Source organism: Aotus nancymaae, unplaced genomic scaffold, assembly GCF_030222135.1.
Source record: "Aotus nancymaae isolate 86718 unplaced genomic scaffold, 86718_ANA_hifiasm-v0.15.2.pri h1tg000019l, whole genome shotgun sequence".
NCBI lineage: Eukaryota > Metazoa > Chordata > Mammalia > Primates > Aotidae > Aotus > Aotus nancymaae.
In genome coordinates, this window is record NW_026988431.1 from 19,380,152 (window position 1) to 19,393,657 (window position 13,506).

At 35.0% G+C, this 13,506-nt stretch overlaps 1 protein-coding gene across 4 annotated transcripts in view; it reads left to right on the forward strand.

Moving 5' to 3' along the window:
- Nucleotides 1–13,506, forward strand: part of ZNF385D (zinc finger protein 385D) — a 1,173,536-nt gene that overhangs the window by 679,914 nt on the left and 480,116 nt on the right. The window lies entirely within an intron of this gene.

Here is a 13,506-nt window from a genome sequence, read left to right on the forward strand (position 1 = left end):
GGCATGTGTCAAGCTCTACATTTCTTCTAAAAGCGTTGATGGATATATGCTCGCCTAAAACTTAGTGCTGCATGTAAGATTTAAACTCAGCAATTTTGAAACCATTGCTGATCATTACTTAAATAAGCTCAGTAGTTTAAAATGGACATTTCAGATTAGTGGATGCTAAATTAGCCACTGGAGGGAGCCCATATACCATGAATGTAGAGGATAATTACCACTCACAAACTCTATTAATTATAAATAATTACAAAGAAGGTCTTTAAATGAAATAAGGTGAGCCTTGCTATTGTAAAGTCATAGTTATAACTAGTCTTTCAGCTGAAAATAAGTAAAAGTATGTTTTCATCACAAAGATAAATCGTATTACAAAAGATAAAGGGAAGAGCAAATGAGAAAGTATTAGAAAGTTTAAAACTCAGGGATGTTTTCAGCTTCAAACATAGCTCAAAAATTTTTCTTTGCAGTTTTGCCAATATAATATTTTAATCTTAATTTTTTAACAAATTGTGCTTTCCAAGAGGTAATAGTAAATGAATAGACTAAGTATGACATGCCAGTTCTTAAGACAGTAGTTGTGATGGTAGATTATTAACTTAATGGTCTCAGTTTTTTAATTTTAATTATTATAGAGGTAATACTGTTGTTTTTCTTGTTATATGGTTCAAAGGAAAATAAATCAGTGATTATCTAGCTTAGTGCAATTTAAAAATATGTTTCTATATATAAGACTATGTAAGTTTAAAAATTTAGGAGGTTTTAAGGAATGGAAAACATGTATCTAATTGCCTCAAAACACACAAGCAAGTGTTCTATCATTGGGTACTCTTGAACTCCCCAAGTCCAAATGAAAGTTTTGCACATGTTAAAATTTGTTATTATAAGTTATCTAAGGCAATGATTATGTTTAGATTGAGCTATACAACCTGTACAATCAAAATAATTTTCATTTTGGATGATAAAATTTGAAAACTAAATACGATTTCAAGTGATATTATTAAAAGTCTGCAGAGATGGTTGCCTTATTAAACTAGAATTTACAACCATGGCTTTGATAAAATGTGGAATGTCACTTTTTGAATTCTCTGAGTTCTAAAATAGCTAGACTTGACAAGAGGGAAATTCTCATTGTTGCTAATTCTCAGTTTCAATGCAACTTTCAGCCTTCAGGATACTATTGGTACTCTGTCTTGGCATGGCTAGAATTTCAAATGAACGTCTCAAGATAACTGATTTGAATGACTTCAGGGGAAAAACATTCAACAAGCTAAATTATTTGAGGACACAATAAATGCTTAGAGGTTTATATGTCACATAAAGGCTAGTTAGGTAGCCTTTTAAAGTATTATTTATGGAGATCATGACTCATCTTTGCATATCTCGTGTGCTAACTCCCAGACCACAGTCTAGTGGAGTAAATCAGGTCGATGACATGAGTGCCATTTAAGAATAAGCTGTCTGTGGAAGGCACTTTTTTGTTTGTTATTATTTTTACCATGTTTTAAATTTTGTGTCATAACTCCTTCCCTTCCATAAATGTGCAGTTCAGATCTGGAATGACGTGTGTCTGTGCTAAAAGCAGATATGGATGAGATATGTTGATAATTCAGTTTGTTCTACCTTATGTTCAAATGCTTCTAATCTAACGATATTCTTCCACGTCAGTAATACCTGGAATACTCCTCACATTTTAGATGAGAAACTGAAAACTGTGAGAGGTCACCTGACTTTCTTGCTGTCATGCAGGGAGTGTTACAGCCACTACGTGGGCTAGACCTTTTTACCTCTAAATTTGATTTTTTTCTCTGCTCCTATGTTTTTCAAGCTTTTCTGATTGCAGTTTATTATGAAAGTCACACTTTACATAGGACCAAATACATACACACAAAAAACTGTCCAAAAAATACTTATCTTTACAATATGTCATTTACTCTGACATTCTGCACTCTATTCTATTTCATTTTGTAAGATATAAAATAAGTGGACTTTACAATCCACAATGCATGGTTTAAAAAACCACTAATCTGCATTTTATTTCTTGGCATTATCTTGCTTGTGAATAAATAGTTTTTGGAAATTAACTTCAGAGGGCTATAGACCAATTGAGGTAAAAGAAGTAGAAAAATTGATGGGGAGAGTGAGTGTCTCTTAAATTTAATTTAAATTTAAATTCTATTAAAGATCTATGTTTAGCTCCTTTGAAAATAGGACTTGTTTTGGTAGGAAACCAGTAAGTCTTAATCCTGATATTTAGTCAAGTGTATTTTGAGAAAAGTCATGCTTACATTATTAATAAGAGTTTTACCAAATCAAATCAGTAACGATAATAATAGTTTTAAATCTAATGAGCACAAAACACAAACAAGTCTATTTGGAGAAGCAAAATTGAGTTAAGGATAAGAGCACACTTTGAAAATGATTTCTCTGGATTGCTATATTCTTAGAGATATCTGGAGGAATTTATTTGGGCAAACCTGAGGCAGTCATTTGCTATTATTTCACCTTCTAGGTTTCTATGCTTAGCCAGCATATTCCTGGCACTGTAGCACTTTCAAAGGTATGAGCACCATAGAGTCTGAGAAATTCAGGCAAACATCCCTTTCACTGAAATTCAAAATATTCAAATTTGTCCATCTCAATTATAAAAATACGATTTAATTTGAGATGTTTTAATTTCCGTTGCTCGTAATGTTATTTTCATTCAGAATACTTCCTATCCCACAAAGCAAGTATTAGAAGTTAATTTTTGAAGAAAAATTTCAGTTGCCCTTGAAATGAACCAATATCATATAATCTGCACTTAAATTAAAATGGATATTTTGCATGAACACATAGAGACCGGTATCTTTGTTGCTGTTGATGTATTCCCTTGATTTAGTATTTGTGATCAGCTTAGTTCTCACTTTCAAAAGGCTATTAAGCAGACAGAGTGGAACTTTTCTAAATCACATCAATGCCAGATAATCCTTCTATGGATTATTGAATTGGGGGAATTAGTATAGATTTAAAAATAAGTGAAACTTACTGTGTCTTCAGAACTTTAGTAATATACCATTTAGTGATAATGATAATAGAATACCACCTCATTAATTAGTATCTCAGATAGTTAGAAAATTTCAAGGCCTCTCAGCTTAATTTCAAACTAATGTAACCACTTATGTTAGAGTATTAACTGGACGTTTTCCACTGCTGTGACATCAAATCATTCATTCTGTCAATGAATATTTATTATTTCCTGTGTGCTAGACTCTAGTTTAATCGTGAGATACGCACAAGTGAAACAGAAATAGACCCATGCCTTACAGCATTTACCTCTTAGTTACAAAGGAAGATAGTGAACAAATATATAATGAAGTATGTAATAATGATAAGGCCATTCAGAAAACCAACAGGATAAGGAGTTGAAGAATGAATGGTGTGGTCAGGATGGCTGGGCAGACATTTAAACCAGTCATGTGTTTCTTGAAAGCTGTCCTTCAAGGTATCAAAATGGATTTCTTCATATTTTCCTACCTATTATCACAATGCACTTCCTGGGTAGCCCCTTATCCATTCTATTCATTAGATAGATGATACTGATGAGAGTCTTATAAATAAAAATAGAACAATAACAATAATGAAATGCCTGTTTATTGATTACCTTCTGTGTGTCAAGCAATAATTAAACACTTTCCCTCTATCATTTTCATAAAAATCTTATGGAATATTATTTTAACCATTTTATAAATGATAAAATCTTGTAACTTTCTAGAAAACCTATAAACTTGCTGTATAACTACTGTCAAAGGTAAAATCCAAACTTACATTAGTCCAGCTCCAAGTAGGTTTGCTTTTCTGCCATTCTTCTTTAAAAATTCACTTTCTCTTCTCCCACCTTCAAATTCTTAAATGCTTTTGGGGACCAAAATATATATATATATAAACTAAAATTATGCAACCAATGTGGTTTGAGACCACTGAAGGTTCATGGTTTCGGTTTTCTTTTGACTTCTCCATAATGCAAGTCAATCCTTAATTATCTTTTTGACTCTTCATTACCCCTTTCCGTCAGCAATTCTTCTGCTGCTTCTCTTGAATACCTGAGCCACCCACTTTGTCATTCCTCTACATCCTTAAGAAAACAGTGTCTTTTCTCCTACCTATCTGTGTCACCATAACGTTTCTTTTTTATTCTTTTTCTTTTTTTTTTTTTTTTGAGACAGAGTCTTACTCTGTCACCCAGGCTAGAATGCAGTGTCATGATCACAGCTCCTTGTAACCTCTGCCTCTCGGGTTCAAGCAATTTTCCTGCCTCAGCCTCCTGAGTAGCTAGGATTACAAGCGCCCACCACCACACTCAGCTAATTTTTGTATTTTCAGTAGAGATGGGGTTTCACCATGTTGGCCAGGCTGGTCTCGAAATCCTGACCTCAACTGATCTGCCCACCTTGGCTTCCCAAAGTACTGGGATTACAGGCATGAGCCACCGTCCCCGGCCCCATAACTTTTCTTATACTGTTTGAGTCTACCACTATTCTTTCTTTCCTACTTCTTTTAGTCTGAAGGAAAGCTTTATTTTTTTCTCAGAGGCTAATCTGTTACCTTCAAATCCTCTCCCTCTATACATCAATTATTCCCTCTTTTGCTTATATAACCTGCACAAAATACTAGGGTTTGTAGGGTGTTATGGGTTGAATTGCATCTCCCCCAAAACACACATGCTTGAATGCAAATCCACAGTACAGCTGAATGTGATGTTATTTGCCAATAGAGTCTTTAAAGTGGTAATCAAGCTAAAATAAAGTCACTAGGGCAGGCTCATCTAATATAACTGATGTTTTTATAAAAAGGGAAAAATTCACACACACACACACACACACACACACACACATACACACAGAGATGCAGGCTCATCTAATAAAACTAGTGTTTTTATAAAAAGGGAAAAATTCACACACACACGGAGATGCAGACTCATCTAATATAACTAATGTTTTTATAAAAAGGGAAAAATTCACACACACACACACACACATAGATGCTCTGTGAATATTGGACTTAAGTGGAAGTACTACCAGAAGCTAAGAAAAAGGCCCGGAACAGACCCTTCCCTAGTTCCTTCAGAGGGCGCATGAGCACATATCTCTAGTCTCCAGAACTGTGAGATAATATATTTCTGTGTTTAAGACATTCAGTTGATGGTACTTTGTTATGGCAGCCCTTGAAAATTCATACACAAGGTAGCATCAGGCAAACATCCTTCACTCTTCTCTCCCAAAGGCAAGTGCTCTACTCTGTGCTTCCCCTGGAGCCTCTTTCTTGCTGAGGAATTTCTCTCTCCAGTTTTTTCCTGAGGAAAGTTAAAGGGCAATAAAGTCCTATCTGATTGTAATTAATATACAACGGCAATCTCAGATGGCCAGACTGACAATACAAGCCATCTCTTGCTTCTGTAAGGAGCACTGCAGTTCCTGGAATCCCTCCCCACTGGCTGCTGTCACTGGGGATCCTCTCTTACATGTCTTTCCATGGAGGTCAATACATTTCCACCATCTGATTGGTTACAATGCTGATTCAGGCCAGGTCATCTGGTGTCTCACTTCCATCATCTTGCAACTGAGATCTCCTTGCCCTTCTAGCTGGCGCCTTAGGCAGGACCTATGGCAATGCCAGGCCTGCCGTGTTTCTCATGTGTGTGCCATCTGATCCATGGGAAACAAAGACCTTTAATCTGACATCAGAGGGACTATAGCTGCCTCAAGTATTCTACTGCAGTACTACAAGCAGCCTCAGCTAGTTGCTTCTCCGTTGCCTATTTCGGTGTCAGTTGTTTGTCCTCTGCATCCCCTAAACTGTTCTTATTAAGGTGTCTGACAAATGTCCTTACTGTACATCTCACAGATGTCAAGGGCACTCCCCCGAAACACCGTCTACTCTCTGAAGAAGTCATCTATAGTTTCCTAAGTATCCCTAGGAGAGACAGAAAAGGAACATGTCAAATCCCTTGTAAACGTGTGGCATTGGATGGAGTGGCAGACGTTTTAGTCATTTGCCCACCCACATGAATGAGAGAATGTAAGGGGAGGGGACCCACAGGGCACTGCCAATCCAAGCACACCACAGGGAACAATTAAATTAATGTCATTAGGTGGAGAGAACTATTAAAAAATATACAAATCTTTTATCAGATTTGCTAATGTAGGGTCAATACTAATTATGTATTTGAACTCAAATTTCATCAGCTTATAATTGTCTTTGGGAAATGTTAACTAGAGGCTATCCCATAAATATATATCAGCTGATCCTGTAAGTATATATCAGCTGTCTATATCACTATTTCTTTGTACAAATGCACTTCAGTTCAGTGTAGACATTGAAGCATTTTAATATTTGATGAGACTAGGCCTGAACAAGACTTGTAGTTATAAAAATTATGGTTATTCTGAGCCATCCATCCAATATCTGCTTGAGGTTTTATTTCTCCAAAAAGAGTATGGAACAGAGCCAGTCACAGTGAGGAGCATCAGTCAGTGAAGGGTGTTGCTCAGAGAGGAGGGGAGGTGAAAGGAAAGAGCTCAGTTCAAATGTTGCACAGTTCTGAACCAAGAAAAGGGATAGAAAGCTTTTTTTCTTCTTCTTCATCTTCACTCCATTAATCACAGACAGATTCACAATCATTGGGCAGCAAATTAAGACACATCTATACTATGACTTAGAAGAAGGAAAACCTTCTTCCAGCATCCAGGCTTAACTTTACGGTAGGAAGATAAACAGCCTGGAGGAAATAGACCACTAGAAGATAGGTAACATTGAGAGAGGGCCGGGATCAGTGTGTGCTGCAAATTTTAACTGATACTGCAAGAAACATTATCCATATATGTATATATGTGATGATTAATTTTATGTGTCAATTTGACTGGGCCATTGTGCCCAGATATTTGGTCAAACGTTATTTTGGATGTTTCTGAGAAGGTGTTTTTTTGGGTAAGATTAACATTTAAATCAGTGGACTTTAGTAAAGCAGATCATTCTGCATATATAGGTGGACTTTACTTATTCAATTAACTGAAGACCTTACTAGACAAAGACTGACCTCCTCTGAGCTAGGAGGAATTACTTTGGACTATAGCTATAACTCCTGCAGATTTCAGACTCATAGAGCCTTCACAATTGTGTGAGCCAATTTTTTAAAATAAATCTGTCTCTCTCTACACACACACATACACACACACACACACACACACACACAGTTCTATTCCATGTAAAACCCTAATACAATATATATATTTTTATTATAATTTTTACTGATATAAAATTTATATAACAACTTAAAATAACAATAAAAGATAGAAAATTCTTCATTGCAAATCCCTTATAACCAACTGATTCTCACATAATTCTTTCTTGGTTTATAGCTAATCTCTGATTGCAATTTAAGCATGATTCGACAAATGGACTTATATCTCAATTTGCTAACTCTTTTCCCAGTGAAAATATTGTCATAAAATGTATGTAAAGTTGGGAGATCCACTATTTATTTCATCAAATTTTGTTGCTAACAATTGTGTCACATATTAGGCTATAAATAAGTATTTGATTATTATTTGACTCAGCAATAATTTATTGTAAATAAGTATAGTTTAATACAAATGTTAGTTGATAGTTTATGATAACAAGTAAGGCAAGAATGGAAGAACAAAAATGAATTTGAAACTTCATTTAACTTTACTGAATAGGATAATAATTTTAGGATATTGGAAGAAATTTTTTGTTTTCTCTGCTATTCTCAATGTAATACATGCATATATGATATGCTTTTATGTAAACTATTAACATTTATGCTTTTATGTAAACTATTAACATTTTTCCCATCACTTTCTTTAATCTAGAGAAGAAATTGGTAAGTGTTTCTTTAAATAGCCAGATAGTAACTATTTTAGGATTCATGGACCATATAGTCTCTGAGTTATATCTACTGAATTCTGCCATTGTTGCTCAAAAGTAGCTACAGACAAAATGAAAATGAAAATAAGTGAGAATGACTATATTCTCCCTGAAAAACTTTGTTTACAAAAAAAGTGCAGATAAATTTTGGATTGAGGGTCATACTTTCATGATCCTGTATATGAATCAACAAGCAAATAAATCAACCTTTATTTATATTGTTTGTCAATTTGCACCGTGTATATATTCCTATATGGTCAATTTCAACCTCCCTATATAATGTCACTGGACCTGGAGTTGGAAAGAGATACGCACTAGCATACCATTGTATAGTATTTCCACTGTACAGATGAAATACACATAAATAAACTTAGAGAACAGATAGTAGTAAAATGTAGTAAAATAAGAACTGTTGAGTTCTGGCCATTTACTGCCTGTGATTTTAGTATAATTTAATTGTAAGCATATGTAATTTTCTTTTAATATTGGCAGTATTGAAAACTTGGCTTATAACATTTCTGAACGTTTGAAAATTAGCTCTTGTGAACCAGTATGAGCTGGCTCTAACACACCACTAGCCAAGGTCAAGAACCAACTTAGTAGCAGGGTTGAGGCCCCATAACTGTTCTATGAGATAATGATTGGGTATAAACTTAGATGTAAGATATACATTGGGAGAAACACTCAGTTAACAATTACAATGAAGGGATGGTGTTTTACTTAGGCAAGGCTACTTTCAGAGTTGTCTACTACTTGCAAGGGACACTTTGTGCCAAATGCCTGATAATTTAAGTTTAGCAACATTCTGGGGTTGAAAAGGAATTTCTCAATTTACTGGAGAATATAATTATCATTTATAATATCGTTTCTATGGAAAAATAAATTTCAGGTTCCGAACTTTGTGATCCTAATTATTTCTTGCAAAATGGTAGCAATCAATCAGATATAACTTAGCCTATGTCTCCCTTCTCTTTGCAAACCATCTGCATTTATATTGTGTGTTTTGTGTTATATGTCAGCTCTAAAAGTCTTAGCAATCCTCTAATAACACACTAAGGATATCACAAAATGGTGCACAAACTGATTCCCTTTGAAAGACAAGAAATTTGACTTAGTAGATGTGGTTTCTTGCTGAAGACAGTGAAATGGATGAATGTGGTAGCATGTCGTAATCTCAGACCAATTATTCTTATATGTAGTTCAGCCTACGTTAGCTGCTTAAAGAACCTCCATGATAATAATGTGCGTTGCCTAAATAATCACATTTTTCACATACACAAATTCTAGGCTTATATGTGCAACAATCTGATGGAATGTAACAAAAATGGAATGACTTTCCTTTCTGTAAGGAATATGCCTTATTTGCTGTGCAGGCAGCATTGTGCATCACCAAAACCCATTTCTCATCATTTCCGGCAAATTTATTTAAACCTATGTCATTCCGAGCTTCCGGACTCTTGGGAAATGCTGTCAAATTGTATGTGTTTATTCACTTCATGAAATAGTATGACCAATAATGAGTGGTAGATTCACATGATAATGAATGTTTATATCAGAATATGTATCATGAATCCTCATGATCAGATAAAATCTTCTCATTTAATAGATGTAGAAAATGAAGACCCAGAATATGTAACCGATGTAGTCAATTTGATGAGACATTTGTCTGGTTAGAAAAATCATTTTCATTTTTTGAGGAAAGAAGGTTGTTGGTTTATGTTAAAAGGCAAATTATTTTAAAAGATATTAATATATGTTTTTAATTTTATAAATCAATTTGAATTTTTCCTAGGCACAAATTCTTACAGATCAATGATTAATTAATAAAAACATCTGAGCTCTTGATGAGAAGACAAGCCACCAAGACATTGTCATAACTTTGGACAAAACAGATAATAGTGTTATCTACATACAAACTAACCCATAAAATGATACGTGGTATTTTCTTAGAACAGTTCTTAAAGTGGTAGGAGGCAAAGCATAAATCTGTCACCTCCAGATAATCATCAATATTTTTTCAGAATAATCTTTTAATGAGGATTTGTTCAATAATGAGGAGTCAAACTATATACTATTCTCCAGAGTAAATATTCTAAATCCAATTACTATTAGCATAATCATCCTAATTGCTTTTCACCTTCATCTAAAGAATGTAAGCACAATTTCTGAGGAAAAGTGAAGAAACTGGGCAAGTGCTCAAGTAGCTGTGGTCTTCATAAAAAAAAGTCTACGTAATTAGCTAATCAAAACAGTGTTGCAACTGCTCATGTACATGGTCTAATGAAAATGAAAGCTAAATTATTACTTCTATTTCTCAGACTATCATATTTGAGAATCAGGAGCATTGCTTCTCAAACTACAATGTCTGAGAATCAGGGGATCTTATTAAAATGCAAATTTTGATTTATAAGTTCTAGGATGTTTCCCAAGCTTCTGTACAGGCATGTTCAGAGTTATTGCAAGTTCAAGTTCCAAACAATCACAATAAAAGGAGTATCACAATAAAGAGAGTCATACACATTTTTTGGTTTCCCCGTGCATATAAAAGTTATGTTTATATTGTACTGTAGTCTGTTAAGTTTGCAATAGCATTATGTATAAAACAATAATGTACATATCTCAATTTAAAAATATTTTATTGCTAAAAATGGTTACAATCATCTGAATCACCACTTAGTCATAATCTTTTCACTGGTGGAAGTTCTTGCCTTGATGTCGATGCCTGCTGACTGAACAGTATGGAGATTGCTGAAACTTGAGGTGGCTGTGGCAACTTGAAAATAAGACAAAGGTGTTTTCTGCATTTTCTTTTCACAAAAAAATTCTCTGTAGCGTGCAATGCTGTTTGATAGCATTTTGCTCACAGTAGAGTTTCTTTCAAAATTGCAGTCAGTCCTTTGAAACTCTGCCACTGCTTTATTAACTAAGTTTGTGTAATATTGTAAATCCTTTGGTGTCATTTCAACAATGTTCAAAGCATCTTTGCCAGGAGTTGATTCCATCTCAAGAAACTATTTTCTTTGCTCACCGAATTCCTCATCCGTTCAAGTTTTATTTTGAGATTGCAACAACTCAGTAACATCTTTAGGCTCCACTTCTAATTCTAGTTCTCTTACTATTTCCATCACATCTGCAGTTACTTCCTCTGCTGAAATCTTGAAGCAGTCAGTCATCCATGAGGGTTGGAAACAATTTTTTCCAAACTCCTGTTCATGTTGGTATTTTTACCTGCTCCCATGATTTGTGAATGTGTTTAATGGCATCTTGAGTGATAAATCCTTTCCAGAAGGTTTTCAATTTATGTTGCCCAGATCCATCAGAGGAGTCACTAGAATGGCAACTGTAGCCTTATGAATTTTATTCTTAAATATAATACCAGAAAGTCGAAATTATTCCTTGATTCATGGGTTGCAGAATGCATCTTTTGTTAACAGGCATTAAATCAACATTAATCTCCTTGTACATCTCCATTAAAGCTCTTGGGTGGCCAGATATGTTGTCAATGGACAGTAATATTTTAAAAGAAATGTTTTTCTCTGAGAAGGAGTTTTCAACAGTGGACTTAAACTAATCAGTAAATCAAGAGGTAAACAGATGTGCTGTCATCCAGGCTTTGTTGTTTCATTTAAACAACACAGGCAGAGTAGATCTAACATGATTCTTATGGGCCTACGATATTTGGAACGGTCAGTGAGCACTGGCTTCAATTTAAAGTTGCCAGTGGGATTAGCCCCTACCAATAAAGTCAGCCTGTTCTGAAAATTTGAAGCCATGCACTAACTTCTCTATGAAAGTCCTAAATGGCATCTTCTTCCAAGATAAGGCTGTTTTGTCCACACTGAAAATCGGTTGTGGACTGTAGATTTTTCATCAGTGGTCTTAGCTGGATCTTCTAAATCACTTGCTGTGGCCTCTACATCAGCACTTGCAGCCTCCCCTTGTACTTTTCTGTTATGAACATGACTTCTTTCCTTAAACTTCATTAACTAACCCACGTTAGCTTCAGACTTTTCTTCCGCAGCTTCCTCACCTCTCTCAGCCTTCTTAGAACTGAACAAAGTTAGGTGTTTGCTCTGGATTAGGCTTTGGCGTAAGGGAATGGTGTGGCTCGTTTAATCTTCTATCCAGACCGCCAAAACTTTATCCTTATCAGCAATAAGGCTGTTTGGCTTTCTTAACATTCATGTGTTCGCTGGAGCAGCACTTTCCATATTTTTCAAGAACTTTTGCTTTGCATTCACAACATTGCTAACTGTTTGGCACGAGAGACCTAATTTCAGTCTATATCTGCTTTTGACGTGCCTTCTTCATTAAGCTTAATCATTTCTGGCTTTTGATTTAATGTGAGAAATGTGTAAGACTTCTTTTCAATTGAACACTTAGAGGCAGTTGTAGGGTTATTAATTAACTTAATTTCAATATTATTGTGTCTCAGGGAATAGGAAGGCCCAAGGACAGGGAGAGAGACAGGGGTCGATCAGTGGTTGAAAAGGTCAGACACAACATTTATCAATTAAGTTTGCCATCTCTTATAGGCAGAGTTTATGGTGTCCCCAAACCATTACAATAGTAACATTAAAGATCACGGATCACAGATCAGCATGACAGATATAATGAAAAATTTTGAATATTGTAAGAATTACCAAAATGTGACAGAAACACAAAGTAAGCACATGCTTTTGGAAAAGTGGTGCCAATAGAAGCTTGACACGGCATTGTCATAGACCTTCAATTCGTAAAAACCACAGTATCTGTGAAGCACAATAAAGCAACATGCAATAAAATGAGGTATAACTGTTTCTAAGGCAGTGCTCATAAGTGAGACTGAGCCTACTGATCCAGATCGCTTTTTTGTAACAAAGTCATTCTTTTATAATCATTGTATGCCTCTGGAACCTTTATAAAAAAGGCCAAGGTAGGAACCCATAATGTCATTTGAAATACTTCATTTGGCTTAATTTGCATGCTATTTGCATACCCATATCATTGCATACCCATAGTGCTTTTATGTATTTAAAAAATAATTGCGTTTATTAGCTTTGTTGATGCCAGAGAGAGTCAAATCATGGCCAAAATCTTATTTGGTGGACTGACTGAACAGTTCAAGATTACATGGAAGAAGAATTTGTTTCTCCACTTGGACATTCTTTTCCTTGAAAGATGAAACCATTAAAAAAGTGTGACTCTCCATGCTCTTCTCCTCTTCATTGTAAGATTAAAGGGATGACATTATAAAACCAGCTGAAGTGTTATATAATCATGCATCCTCCAAAGCTGAAGTTTTTATGTAACTCTCCAAATGAGGACTCTCTGGTGCCCTTTTAAATGAAGCACCTAGTGTCTCAGAGACAGATACTTATATTATGTTTAGTTATTCCTGACCTCTGTGACTATTTTTTAATTGAAGTGCTGTGGCGTATTACAGCAGCAGTGAGAAAAACGTTGTATTTAGAATGTGTGAGGACTTGATACCTACAGTAATAAATTCATCTTAATAGCTTCCTGCCTTTGAAGAAGGAGGTTTATAGCAGATCTGCTAATACACAAAAGCCTACGCCATTTCAAGATTACAGTTTTGCTATT